Below are 13,458 nucleotides of genomic sequence, written 5' to 3' on the forward strand. Positions count from 1 at the left end.
CCAGGCCTCCTGGGGACCGTGAACAATCTCCCCCTACCCCAGCCCTGCTTCCCGCCCACCTCCACAAATGCCCCTTCTCCGCAGCAGCCAGCATCACCGTCTGACGCCTGAATACAGCCCCGGCGCAGCGGGGCACCGTCGCTGTCCCCTGGTCTCTGCAGCCCGGGCCACGGGCCCTGACCTGGCCTGGCTGCTCTGCCCCTCCCCTGGCCGCTCGGGGAAGCTCAGAGCTGGGTGTGTCTCCCGGAGAGCGTCCACGCTGCAACCCCTCCTCCACCCTACCCAGGCCTCCCGGCCCTCCATGGTGCTCTCAGCTCAGCCTGTTTTATCTCTGCCTCACTCTCCTGAGTCCATGCTCCGTTTCTCCTTGCTGGGTTTACTGCTGGTCTCCGCCCCCCCCCCCCCACCGCCCCCTGAAAGGTCCTGAGAGCAGGGAACAGAACAGGCAGACTGACTGAAATCCACTGCTGAGGGGAGCAGCGGGCGAGACAGGAGAGGTCTGCTGCGCCATGTGGGACCCTCGCGGGCCGGCCAGGATCGAACTGGCGCTGCAGAGGCTGCTGACAGCTTCACTGCGCGGCACTCAACCGCCCGTGCCACTAGGGGAGGCTCCCAAATCAACACATTTCATTGGCAAAATAATTGATCCCTTTGGGCCTGGGGTCAACACATCCCTGGGGGACAGCTGTGGCTGGGTAGGGAATATGGCGTGTCAGGTGGTGGGGCGCTAGATCCCTCAGAGACAGAGCATCCCAGAGCAGGTGTGCGGACGCCGCCTGTCCCTCCCCAATGGCGAGAGCACGGGGACGAACAGAACAGCCCTGCGTGGCCCGGAGGAACACAGGACGCCATCTGCATGAGCTGAGTGATCACCTGCTCTGACTCACCCCACAGCTCAACACTGACCAAGCACAAACTCCACGCGGGAGGCAGGAGGGCAAAAAAGAAAAAAGAAAACCTAAATCAGTGCCCAGAGAGGACCTCAGCACGAGAGGCCCGGGCCTTCCCCAGCCTCTCAGCGTGGGGGACGCGGGGTGAAGAATGGACGGCAGAGGAAGGTGGCCGTGATGATGCCTGGCCCCTAGCAAGTCCCCAGAAAGGCTGCTCAGTTTTCTGGCACAGGCTGGAGGATCTAGGGGTGGGCGCAGGGCCACCCTGCTGGCAGCCACACTCCGGGCAGTCAGTGGGGCTCCTTCACCAAGTTCTGCCTCCCCCCCCCCCCCCGGAGCTCCAGCCAGCCAGGCAGCAGCTTCCCCTCCCTGGCCCCGGCTCGCGGCTTGTGGGAGCCCAGCTTGACGGAAAGCCTAAGGAGGAGGGAGGGCAGCTGGGTGACCTGGCGAGCCGCCTCACCGGCCCACCCACCTGCGCTGCCAGGAGGAACAGCAGGCACCTCTCAGCTAAGTACCTGCATCTGGGGCCTCTTTGCTGCAGCAGCTTGGCCTTGACCTCGGGAAGGCAAGAGCACACAAGGTCCGTCAGGGAAGACCTCACCAGTGTGTAACTGGTCGTAGAAGGATAAATGGGAGCTTCCAGATGTGGGGTGCAGCAGGCACAAATTCCAGAAAGAGGGAGCCAAGTTGTACGAAACCCCGCAGACAATGCCCTTGGCCGGTTCTACCCCACGGGGCCTCCTGGTTCGATCACCCGCTTGTTAAACATACAGATTCCTGGGGCTCCCTGTACCCCACCCCAACACCACCACCCCAACTTCCTGAAGCAGGACACACAGGGGAGGGGACCAGGACCCTGGATTCTCAGCCAGGCCTCAGGCCATTCTTAGAGCAGTTGCTGGGGAAGCACTGGGCTGCCGTCGAGGCTGGAGGGGCTGGAAGCAACAGGCCCGGCTCCTCGGGGGTTTGAACCTGCACACTCAGGCTGCTTTTCTTTTGGAGGAGAGGACATAATTCTTTTAAAAAATTGATTGACGGTCTAAGCCTTACCCCAACATTTGAGTTCCCTTTCAGGGACCCAAGCATGCACTCTGTGGTACCCGAAGGAGGAAGCCGGGGGCAGAGATTTCAGTCAAGAGAGGGGCCAAGCACATCAGTGCTCTCGCCGCAGTGCGTAGGGGTGGCCAGGGCTGGGGAGGTGGGGGGGGGCGCGGCTGCAAGGACAAGGGGCAGTGAGGATAGAGGTCTGCGCCCTGCAACTTCACAGGGCTGGAGGAGGCAGACGAGAGAGTCAGGGAGGGTGTAGGTGTAGGGTAAGCAAAGCATCAGGCTTTTCCGCCCTCCCCATTAGGATGGATGACGGATCCCTGCCGTCCTGCATGCCTGATGGCGGCACCTGGAGCGGGGTGTGGGCCTATGTAGGTGGGTGCACCTGGGCTGAGACTGGGCTTATAAGGGCGGCGTCACGGGGACGCCAGCAGAGCGAAAGACCAGAGCAGAGGAATGGGAGAGAGTGAGAGGAGCAGAGAAGTAAAGGCACAAGAGAAGGCCGGAGAGCCCAGAAAAAGAGTGAAGATTCACTGGCGCTAGGAGGCCTGCCAGCCCGCCGCCCCCCGCCCCCCACCCCCTGCCTGCCGTGTACCTGGTGAACCCCAATACAAGTGTATAAAAGCGCCGAGGGCTGCAGGACTGTCCTCCGTTACCCGGGCGCTCGGTCACAGAGAACCTGCCCTGTGCCTCACCGCCACAGCGAGGGGATGGCTGGAGGGGGTAGAATTGAAAGGTGAAGGAGATTTTCTTTCGGGGAGCCCTACGGGGAGAGGCGTGAGGGCAGGGGTCCTGCACGTTTGCAGTGGGGGGAAGGACTCAGGCCGTGGCCCCTGGAAGCTGTGGACGTTCGCACAGAAGCTTGGAAGGAGTCGTGCTGAGAGGCCGCGCTCCTTGAGCATGAGCAAGCGGGTGCAGGGTCTCCTCCGGGACAGACGCCCTCAAAGGACACAGAAAGCACCACCCTGGCAAACCCACCCTGGGAGGCAGGAAAGGAGACCCCCAAAGGGGAGAATCAGAGGAGACAGAGACAGACAGACACAGAGACCGAGGGGCAGAAAGGTTGGGTCTAATGAGGCCAGCGAGGCCACTGGACTGGAAAGTTTGGGGGTCACTGGGGATCCTTAAAAGTATCTTTCTCTCTCCCCGTGCGCCCTGAATGTCCTGAGTAAAAGCACCACCGATATTTAGCCATAAAAGCCAGGACGTCCGCAGTTTACTTGCAAATGGGTCAGGAAAAATGCATCCCACATGCATGGAGAGATGCGTGAGCTGCAGGAGCAGAGGGAGGGGCTCAGCCAGGGCACAGCAGGGCACAGCAGGGCACAGGCAGAGGAAGCCCAAAGGGGGTGGAGTGTCCAGAACTTAGGGGGGGTGCAGTTCTTTGCAGTAATCTTTCCGTTTCTTTAAGTGGGAACTGCCTAAACACACCCAGCCCCCCCCATTTCCAAGACTCCCCTTAGAGGGCGGGGTGCCAGGGGCGGGGTGCCGGGGCGGGGGACCCGCATAAATCACACTCTGCAGAAGTTTGAGGGCACCGAGTGTGTTCATCTGGGGGTGGGGTTTTTCCACTAGTTGAGGGTTGGGGAGGGGGGAGGGGGTGGTTGCGTTTATTTTAGGGGTTGAACCCGGCCCGCCCCCAAGAGGACAGGCAAGGGGGGGCGAGAAGGGGCGAGTGGACAAGGGTGGGGGGGCCCGCAGGAGACCCCATAGGCGCGGTCTCGGGGCGGAACGGGCCCGCTCCCCAGTGAAGGCAAAGGAGGCGGGGATTGGGGTCACCTGCCCCCCCAGCGAGGGCCGGGGGGGCCCCGAAGCACTTGCCCTTTTAGGGCGCGGGCGGGGGCTGAGTCAGGGCGCCCCGCCCCGGCCCTGCCTCAGGCAAGCAGAGGGGGCCCCCCACGGGGCTGCGGGGGCAGGGGGGGGGGCGCCCCGGGGGGGGGGGGGTGCGCCCAGTCTTTCCCCCCATGGGGCTGCGGCAGCCACGGTTGCTCTGACCGTCCAGCATTTTCCGCGGGCGCCTGCGGGCGGCACTTCCCGGGGGCGCGGGGCCTGCGGGGTTCCCTGGGGGGCTCCGACCCTCGCGCCATGCGCCCGGCTCCGGCCTCTGGAAGCGCTTCTGGGGCGCGGCCCGCCTCCCACCCCTCGTTGCGTGGCGGGGTTTCGGGGGCTTCGGGGGCCGCTGCGGTGCGGGGTGCTGGGGAGCCCCCTCCTCAGCGGGCACATGCGCCCTTGTGGCCGCACGGCTACCCACGCCTTGGCTTCCACTGCAGGTGCAAAATGCAGAGGCCTCGGCGTGGGGGGCCGGGGTTGGGGGCCGGGGCGGCAAGCACTCAGGGAGGGCCACCAAAAAACTCAGCAATGTAGCGGCAATGTTTAAAAAAATAAATATTAATGCAAATATGTAGTGAACAAAATGCCAAATGTCCCCAATCCCTGGGCCCACGGTCATGGGGGCGCAGGCCAAGGCTGTGTGTGACTTTCCACAAAATGTGACTTTGCTCCACAAAATGACTAGGGGGTGACTCGCATCTTTGCCTGATCGGGAGGCCCCTGGGGCAGTGGCTAGCGGTGCACCCGCAGTCCTGGTCTTTGGGGAGGAGGACTTGGGGGTACTGGGCCTGGAGATGCAAAGGGAAGCCAGCCCACGGGAATCTGCACACACAGGCACATCCAGCTCAGGGTGCTGGTCCCTCTCCCCTGCGCTGCCCCCTCCCCTGGAGGCCCCTGCGTCGCCTGTTCCCCGACAACCACTTTCAAGGAAGACACTTGGATGCATGAAAATGGGACTTTGGGGTCCTGCTCTCAGAGCACCCTCATCTGACCTCAGGGCGTGTTCCCCTCTGAGGTCACAGCAGTAACAGCAGACTTTTGAGGAAGATGGTTTCTGGCTTTTGATTCACCCCTGAGCTCAGACACATACATCCTCTTCATCGGGTCTCTTTGGGGCTCAATAGGGTGACAGGAAGTCCCTCTTCCCAGGAAAGCGACTTTCTGGGCAGGCAGTGGGTGGGGGCCCGGGAGGGGCTGCTCCTTTCCTTCCCCCCTGACGTGGATGGGGTGTGCTCTCCACAGGAAGGAACCACTTAGGAAGGTGAAACAGACCAGGTGTGACACTGAGGAAAGACTCCAGACCCCATGACGCCCCCTCCCGTGTGTCAATCACAGGGACTTACAGAAATTTCCAGGGGTTGCCCAGAAAGGGTGCAGACTTGCAGGCCGGGAAGAGAATTCTGACAAGAGCTCTGGGTTTGGACTTGAATGTTGGGGTGGCTTCGCGCTGCCACTGACTCGGGCCTGGGGGAGCCTTCGGGTGATCTCTGGGGCTGTTGGCTTTGAGGAAGAACTCACCGGGGATCAACCCATCTGGGTCCTTTTGCATTTGCCTGGAGCAGCTGACAGCCCCGCGTCTTTCATTGAGTAGGGCCTTTTCCATCTATTCTACATTTTTCTGAAACAGCCCAGATTTGGCTGACAGCCATTCCTCATTCAGGGTTAGACAGTAAGACCACATTTGCCCCGTATAAAAGTTGAGTTTAAAAAAAAGGGTCAGAGTACAGCGCTCTTCTGTCTCCATTTTGCTTTTATTCATTGCAGAAAGTGGGTCTGTGGTGGCAGAGGAGGGACAGTGGAGATTCTGCAGCTTCTGGTGACCGGGTGGCAGGTGTCCCTCCATCTCCTGGAGGAGCAGTCCCAGGGTGTGTGTGTGTGTGTGTGTGTGTGTGTGTTTGCAACGAGCCTGCATGGGCTTCCAAAGAGCCGGAGAGGTGGGGAGGAAGGTGCTGGGGGGAGACTTCCTACCTGGCCCAGCCCCTGGGCGCCGCCCACTGCCCCGGAACTTCACAGACTGCGGGGGAGAACACTCCCATTTAATTTTCCTCCACTTTGGGTTTCTGTCGTTTTAAGGGTAGTAGAACTACATGTCTTTGGAACTGTGGAGGGACTCAGAATAGGCCATCCCCAAACACGTCACTTGGCCGTAAGGGCTGTTTTAAACCAAGGCAACTGAAAAGAGGCAGCCCCAGCAAGAGCCCCACCTGGAAGCGGGGTACAAATTTCCCTGGTGAGGACACCCCACCTCCAAGACACAGACGACAGCTCGACCCCCGGAGTGGAGCTAATGTGCATACAGGAAACCCTTTCCGAGGGACCCTTTTGCTCCGTTAGTTTCTCCAATACATTTGCCTCCCCTGTTGGTCATCCCCTCTGGAAACTCAAGCCCATTTTCTGTTGTCTTGTCATGTCTTCAAAATGCATCAAACACTTTAATCCATTTGTTAAAACAGTGCAGAGTTTCACTGATCCTTTGCATCTTCATTTTTTGTGTGAAGTCCTCCATGCCGTAAAAATGAAAATATTAGCATCAGATGTGTCTGTCTCTTCTCCTGTTAATCTGACAATTGTCAGTCTAATTTGCTGCAGAACCTAAGAGGGAAAAGTTTTTCCTTCCCTACAGTATTTGCTGATTAGACCATTAAGACGTGGTTAGACCGTTAACCAGGGTGGTTCTGCAACTTAATCTGGTCTAAAAGATTTTTTTGTATGTTGCACGCAGCAACATCCGATGAATCACCACAGGGTGGACCCATTTGAAACATTCTTTCTGGATCTGTTAGTATCCTCCCCAGCACCCCCAAGAGTGTCCATTTCCTGTGCATGAAGACTAACAGATAAGAGACCCTGACTGGAGAAGTCCAAGTTTAAAACTAAGTAAATGTATCTCCTACCCGACTGGCAGGTGACTCACCGCCTGGCCGCGCTGACCGCCTGGCTGGTCATCCTTGGCTGAGAGCAGCCAGGCCTTTGCTTCCCATCCGGGTGGGAGAAGATGTGAAAGTGTGTGAGGGTGTGGCTTGACCTCGCTCAGGACCGCGTGGGCCAAAGCAGAGCTGGGAAATGCACGCAGCTCGGCCCATCATCACCTTCATCACCCCCGCCCCACATCATGCCATCCTCTCCCTCCTCCGGTCCCGGTGCCCTCCGCCTGTGCACCAAAGCAGGCACAGGGGATCAGCTCCCTCTGGGGAGTCCATTCCCATGTGGACACCGGCAAGGATGGGTCCCGTGCAGGGGCCTGCCCGATGCGCAGCGGCTGCGCGCTGGTTACTGGTCCGGGGGAGGCCCAGCCAGCGCCGAGGCAGTTCTGGTGCCTCCGAGGGGAGGCAGAGTTCCTGGGGGCGTGTGCCCATCCATTCAACCGGGGTCCGGAGCAACTGTCAGGGTCAGGGACCTACTGGGTGCTGGGGCCACGGGGTGAACAAGGCAGAGACGGGCCTGACCCCTGATTTCATTTCTCAGTGGAACCAGCCCTACGGCCCACTGAGGATGGAGAGAGTCAGCGTTCAAAGACTCGGGTCCCTCCAAACCCGGGGCGAGGTGCCAGCAAGCTGCGGACCAGGACAGGCATGGAAAAAAGAACAAGCAGCCCCCGGAACTCAGCGAGGGGCGGGCTGACAGTCCAGGGGTGAAGCTGGGCCTGGCCTCATGATCACGGAACACAGAGTCCAAACCTGCGCCTGGGCAGGAAGGTCCCGCAGAGCAGGGGAGGAGGAGACACGGAGGCCCAGGGAGAAACCGTGTCCTCCAGGGAGCAGGGCGGGGAGGCTCATCGGGAGGGGGTGAGTCACAGGGTGGGGTGCTCCCAGCCCAGGGGCGCGGCTGGCCCACTAGGCCCAGCATGGGCCCAGAGCTGCGCTGGCTGCACGGAGCACTACCTGGACACTGGCCAGCGGTCTCAGGCTGGAGCACCATCAGGGGACGGGGCAGTCCCGGCCGACACTGAATGTGGGGGCCCCCAGTTCTTCCTACTGACCCCGGAGCACTTGGACAGGAACGAGGTGACAATGCACATGGGCATGGGATGTGATTTCTCGGATCTTGGACACATGAGATGCCGGAGATAGAGTCTCTCCGCCCGCAGGAGGCCTGAGGAAGGCCCTCAAAGACCAGCTGCTTACCCAGCCAGCTTTGCGCTGACTCATGCAAAGAGGGAGGGAGACCCCCAGGAAGCAGTGGGTGCTGCTGAGGGGGCGGTGGTGTCTTGTAGAAAGATCTGGAGGCCCTGGATCCCCCAGGGAATGGTTGGGATGCGTGACGCTGAAGTAGGATGCCGGCGAAGAGCAGGCACGAGGGGCCCTCCAAAGAGCAGAGGCCTGGCCCTGAGTCCCAGGGCTGGGGGTGAGGAGGGACTCGCGGGGACCATTAAAAGACAGAAGTCAGCTGCGGGCATAGCACCCGCAGCCCCTGGCCCTGGGGCTCGAGCCTCCCTGTTGCAGACAGACCCCCACACACACACACCGCACCAGCCTTTCTCAGACTTCCCAACATCTGCCCAGTGCGGCGCCTTGGTGGGGGCATCTGCAGGCACAGACGTGGGGGAGGGGTCAGCTCCTCCAGGTGGCAGGACTGGCCGACACCTGAGCTGGCCGGATGGGATGTGCTCACCCGCACGTTGGAAGCAGGACTGTGCAGAATCGCGTCAGCAGAGGTGGTACAGGCAGCGGCATCTCACCACACTCTCTACGGGCGAGGTAGCCCCTGCTGGCTCCCTGCAGCCAGAGCCCCTGCCCGTCCCTGCCTGGGTTGTCCGTCTTTCTTCAAACTCATGTGGAGACAGCTGGTGTCCACGGCTGTCTCAAGGTCCCAGCGCTCCCGGGGTGGACCCCTGCGCTAGCCCCCAGCCGATGGCCCTCCTGAGGTGGGCAGACAGTGGGGAGGGCTGCTGGCGGCTTCCAGGCCTTGCTCCGAGCCCTCCCGCTGGCCGCTGCGTCATCCAACCCTTCCAATAAATCGTCTTTCTGGCTGCAGCTACCAGGGTCAGTTTTGCCGTTTGAACTGAGAGCCCTGACCGGACCCTCCCTTCCAAGGCGAACTCGACAGCAGGCGTCTGGAGCGCTTGCTGTTGAAGACTGGAAAGGGTGTCCGGGCCCAGAGGCTTCTGGGGGGTGGGGGTGGGTGGGGGGCCGAGACCAGCGCTAGGCAGAGCCGCTCTGGACGCCGGCCGTGAGTGGTGGTTCCCCAGATGGGGCTCACCGGGTCACAGGGGCCTTTGGCTGCAGAACCAGGGAGGCAAGGGGTGGAGGCCCGAGCTGGGAAGGGGTGATAAATCTTCCTGAGAGGTAAACAAGGCAGAGGCAGTGGGGGGAGGAGGCGGTAGGAGCCATTCAGAGAGAGACCTGGCAGGTCTGGGGCTTGGGCAGAGGAGGGGGGAGGAGGGGGGAGGAGGGGGGAGGCGGTGGGGGGGAGAGGGAGGGGTGCAGGGGGAGGAGGCGGAAGGAGGAGGGTGGAGGGCAGGTGGGGAGGAGGGAGGGCTATTTGGAGGAAGATGACAGGGCTTTGAGTCACGCCGCAGCTTCTGCCTTCTCTGCAGATGGAGAGGATTGCACATCTTCAAGGGAAGGACAGCCCCCCGCCCCCCAAGACTGTGGGCTCGGGTTTCCTCAGCTTCACATTCTGGTTTGAGGGGTCAGGGGCCAGTTGGTGGCCAGACATGGCAGCTTCAGGGCGGGTGAGGAAAGGTGGTTCTCTCCCTCCCTTCCAGGCCCCTCCCGGCAAGGACAGTCCCCCCCGGACGGTCCTCGCAGCTTCTGTGCTGGCCCCGGGGCTGAGACTTACCAGGACCGGCGCTGGTCTCCCGCGTGCTGCTCCCCGTTCACCCCCAGTCTCCCCTTTCTGAAATGCCTGGTGAACGCGGGCGCCTCACCAGGCTTTTTTAAATGGACTTGAAGGCCACTGTCCCAGGGGTTCAGGAAGGCCGGTCCCCTCCACGGTGTGGCTGAGAGGGAAGTGGAGGAGTCGGGCAGATGGAGACTGAGGTGGCATTTTTATCACCAAACGAACAGGGCATCGTAGGCCACAGCCGGGCCTCGCTGGGTTTCCAAGCCTAGTGTGCCTGCCTGTCGCCCCGCCCCCTGCTGAAAGGCCCCGGCGTCCCTTTGTCACACCCCGGGGAGGCCAGGGGCGCCGTCCCTGACACCCCTCTGACCCTCTAGTCTCCCTGAACCTCAGAAAGCTCCCTTTGATCCTCAGTGTCCACTAGTTTATCATTCATCTGCTATGCTTCCCTGTCTGGCTTAGATCTACACAAACGTCCAGTACTTGTGCCTGTCACCCTGGCTTCCCGGACTGCGGTGACATCTCAGCCTCCCGCGTGGCTGAACGGCCTCGCATGCTGCGGCAGCCACGTCTTCTCGGTCCAGCCCCCTAGCAGTGGACACTGAGGTTGTCTCCAGGCCCTAAGTATTGTCAGTAGAGCCGCAATGGGAGTTCTGTGGGGTGTCAGTTTTTAGGCCGGTGGTTCCATGGCCTCAGCGGGCTGCCCTTGGGTCCTGCTCTCTTTTAGTTTGTTGTGGTGCATTCAGGTCACTTCCCAAGATGGCCGCGCTTTATTTGAAGGTCGCCCCTTGAAGTACCTCCGTCCAAGCATTCCCTGCATATTCACCAAGATCCACCAGCGGGCACTGGGGTACATGCACATGGCCGCGGGCTGTCCACCCTGCAGCTCAGGGACGGCGCCTTCGGCTTCCCAGTGCAACTCAGGACCGCGTCTGCCTTTTGCTGCTGGTCCTGGGGCATCGTGAGACTCCTCTGGAAAGAGGAGTGAATCAGCCTCACCACACATCACAGTCTCCCGCCTTGGGAGAGTTATTAGAAAGCTGAGTAAAGGCTTAACGGGCGCACTCCCCCGCCAAGGAACCCGCCCCCTTTCGTGAAGAAGACAAGGCATTTCTGTGTTCGCCACAGACACAGCGTGGAGGTGGCTGGACGGGGCGGCGTGCTGGGAATTCGCGCCACAGCTGTGCCGTCCGTCCCTCCCACACGCCGGCCAGGCCGCGAGTCTCGCCAAGGGAAGCAGCTGAAGCAGATCCCAGAGGTCACCAAGCAGCGGTGCCATTCGCCAGACGCCTGGCCCCTTCCCTTGGACCCGTGTGCCTTTGCCCCCTCCGGAGGGGTCCCCAGGCTGGCCATCAGATATGGAGAGGACACCTGGGGAGCGGGGTGGGGCGGAAGGGAGGGCTGGGGGTGGGGGGCATTGGAGAAGCAGGGGGGCTCCCTCAGTGCTCAGAGGAGGGAACCCCGCTAAACGGAAGAGAGAGTGAGTCTGCAGGAGGGACAGGGAAGGTGGGGAAGCAGGGGGATGGGGCGTGGGCAGGGCGGATGGTCACGAAGCAGCAGCAGCAGCAGCACCAGCACCAGCAGCAGCAGCAGCAGCAGCAGCAGCAGCAGCAGCGAAAGGGCCTTCTCATCAGGGCAGCCACCTTTGAACTAAATGTGCCCAACTGTTTTGTTGTTGTTGTAAATGCTAATGCCACAAGGGTCAAGGGTCAAATTCCAGGCCTGTTTGCCTGATGGGCAGGCATTTGCCACACCTGCTGGGAAGGTGGGCGGCATGTTCTGGGGCAGGTAATCTGTCCACAGAAAATCAACGACCATCTGGAGGGGGCACGTGAAGCAGGTGCTGGGGTACAGAGGGGCCAGGGTGGGGGATGAGGCTGAGCCTTGCTGGAGGAGAGGGAGGCCACGTGCAGCCCGGGCCGGGGACTTCCAGAGCGGCGCTTCCGGAGTCACAGATGGACAGCGTGAAGGCGGGAGGCTGGAGAGGGCTGGGGAGCAGAGCGAGGCGGGCACTGCCCGGGGGTGCTGGGATTTCATCGAAGGATCGTTCAAAAGAAAGTGACAAGATCGAATTCTCCCTTGAAAAGACGGGCCTGGTTGCGAAGCTGCCAGCGGCCTCCGCAGCGCCAGTTCGATCCCCGGCTGCTCCCCGGCCCCCGGAGGAGGGTCCCACATGGCGCGCAGACCTCTCCTGCCGCCCGCTGCTCCCCTCAGCAGTGTCCTTCGGTCCTTCTGCCTGCTCTGCTCCCCGCTCTGGCTCTGGTGAATCCTCTCACCCTCCCGCGCTTCTGACTGTACCCAGTGCTTGTATGTATAAATAAATAAATAAATCTTTAAATAAATAAAAATTAAAAAAAAAAAGAAAAGACGGGCCTGACGGGGGGGTCGAGGGTCCCCCAGACGCACCTAAGGGGCTCGGGACCCCGGCACTGGGCACCGGCTCGTGCTGGGGGCAGCTGGCCGGCGAGGGCGGGGGACTTCCCTCCCCTCTCAGCCCTGGCGCTGGTGTGTGCAGGTTGAACTGACAACAGGCAGGACAAGAGGCCTTCGGCTTTTCGTTTTGGTTTTACACACACGGTGTCTTTACACACGAGAGGGGAGACCCACAGCAGCAGTCTGCCTCGGGGCCTACATCCCCCTTTCCCAAAGGGCCACGTAGCGTGGGAAGTGCCAAGACCGAGGAAGGGGGTTCTCAGGCGGGGCCTGGGGGGTAGGAAAGTGTAGTGGGGGACTAGAGGTGGAAAGGGCTCTTGACTGGGGCCCGTTTCTGCAGACTCCCCTGGTGGCAGGACTGCTGTCCCCCCAGGCCGAGGAGGAGGGCGGGCACCTTCCCGGGGGTTCCGTCCTGCTCTGGGGAAGAGAGTGAGGAGCTGCTGCTGTGTCCGCTTTCTCTCGGGCGTCCTCAGTCTCAAATAATCGTGCGCAGGGAGGCGGATTCTGATCCCCTTGAAAGGCGCGGACCAGGGGTCGGGAGGTCACAGGAAGGGAAGACAGACTCCACAGATGCAGAGCGGAGTCCGAGGGTCCCGGGGAGGGCAGGCCGGCAGGTGGCGCCGAGCCAAGTCCACGAGGCGGGGCTCCTGCACGTGGGGCCAGCAGGTACCAGGCACCCAGCAGGCAGCCACGGGGGAGACAGGACAGGAGAGACGGTGCGTCTGGGTGAATGATTAAGTCCAAAGTCTGCAGAGGGTAAGACAGGTCAAGAGGAGCCGCTGGGGCTGCAGGGAAAGTGCCAGAAGGCAGGCTGTCTGCTCTCAGTGCCCCTTGCCTTGTCTTCCCACCAGGGAGGGAAGACCCATGTGTGCTGGGGGGTCTTGGCAGAAGCAAATACAGTCTTCCTGGGTCTCCCAGATGATTCGGGGGCTTGGGGTTAGACAGCCGTGGTCATAAGTAGGAACTGTTCTCATTTGTCCTGCAAAGACACTTGCACCAGTGCACGGAGAGCGTGTCCAGGGCTGACCACTGAGGCGTTATAAGCAGAACCCAACAGACAGATGCGGACACAGCGCAGGTGTGCGTGACTAGGGAACAAATCCGGGCCCGTGTGGGACTGAGCGTGGCAGCCCTGAGCGCTGATATCCAAGCTGCTTCATTTGAAAAAAGCAAATTCTGGAAGCGCATTTACAGTGTGATCCATTCACTGTGGGAAAACAGGTGTGAACCTACGTGCTGCGTGTGCATCAAGAATGTCGGGGGCAGGGGCGGTGGGGGAGAAGCCAAAATGTTGATAGTTTTGTCCTAAGAGGAAGCCTCGGCCTGAGCGGGGACATTTCTGCTTTTCAAGTCTTTCTATTTCATTCTACACCACCAGGTGGGAGAAAGTGAAAAGGCTTGGCAGTGGCAGGGCTGTGAGGTCATCACCAGCCCAGACCTCGTGAGTGTGAGGTCCCTGCACAACCTCTAACACAGT

This window comes from Talpa europaea, assembly GCF_964194135.1.
Source record: "Talpa europaea genome assembly, chromosome: 9".
Taxonomy (NCBI): domain Eukaryota; kingdom Metazoa; phylum Chordata; class Mammalia; order Eulipotyphla; family Talpidae; genus Talpa; species Talpa europaea.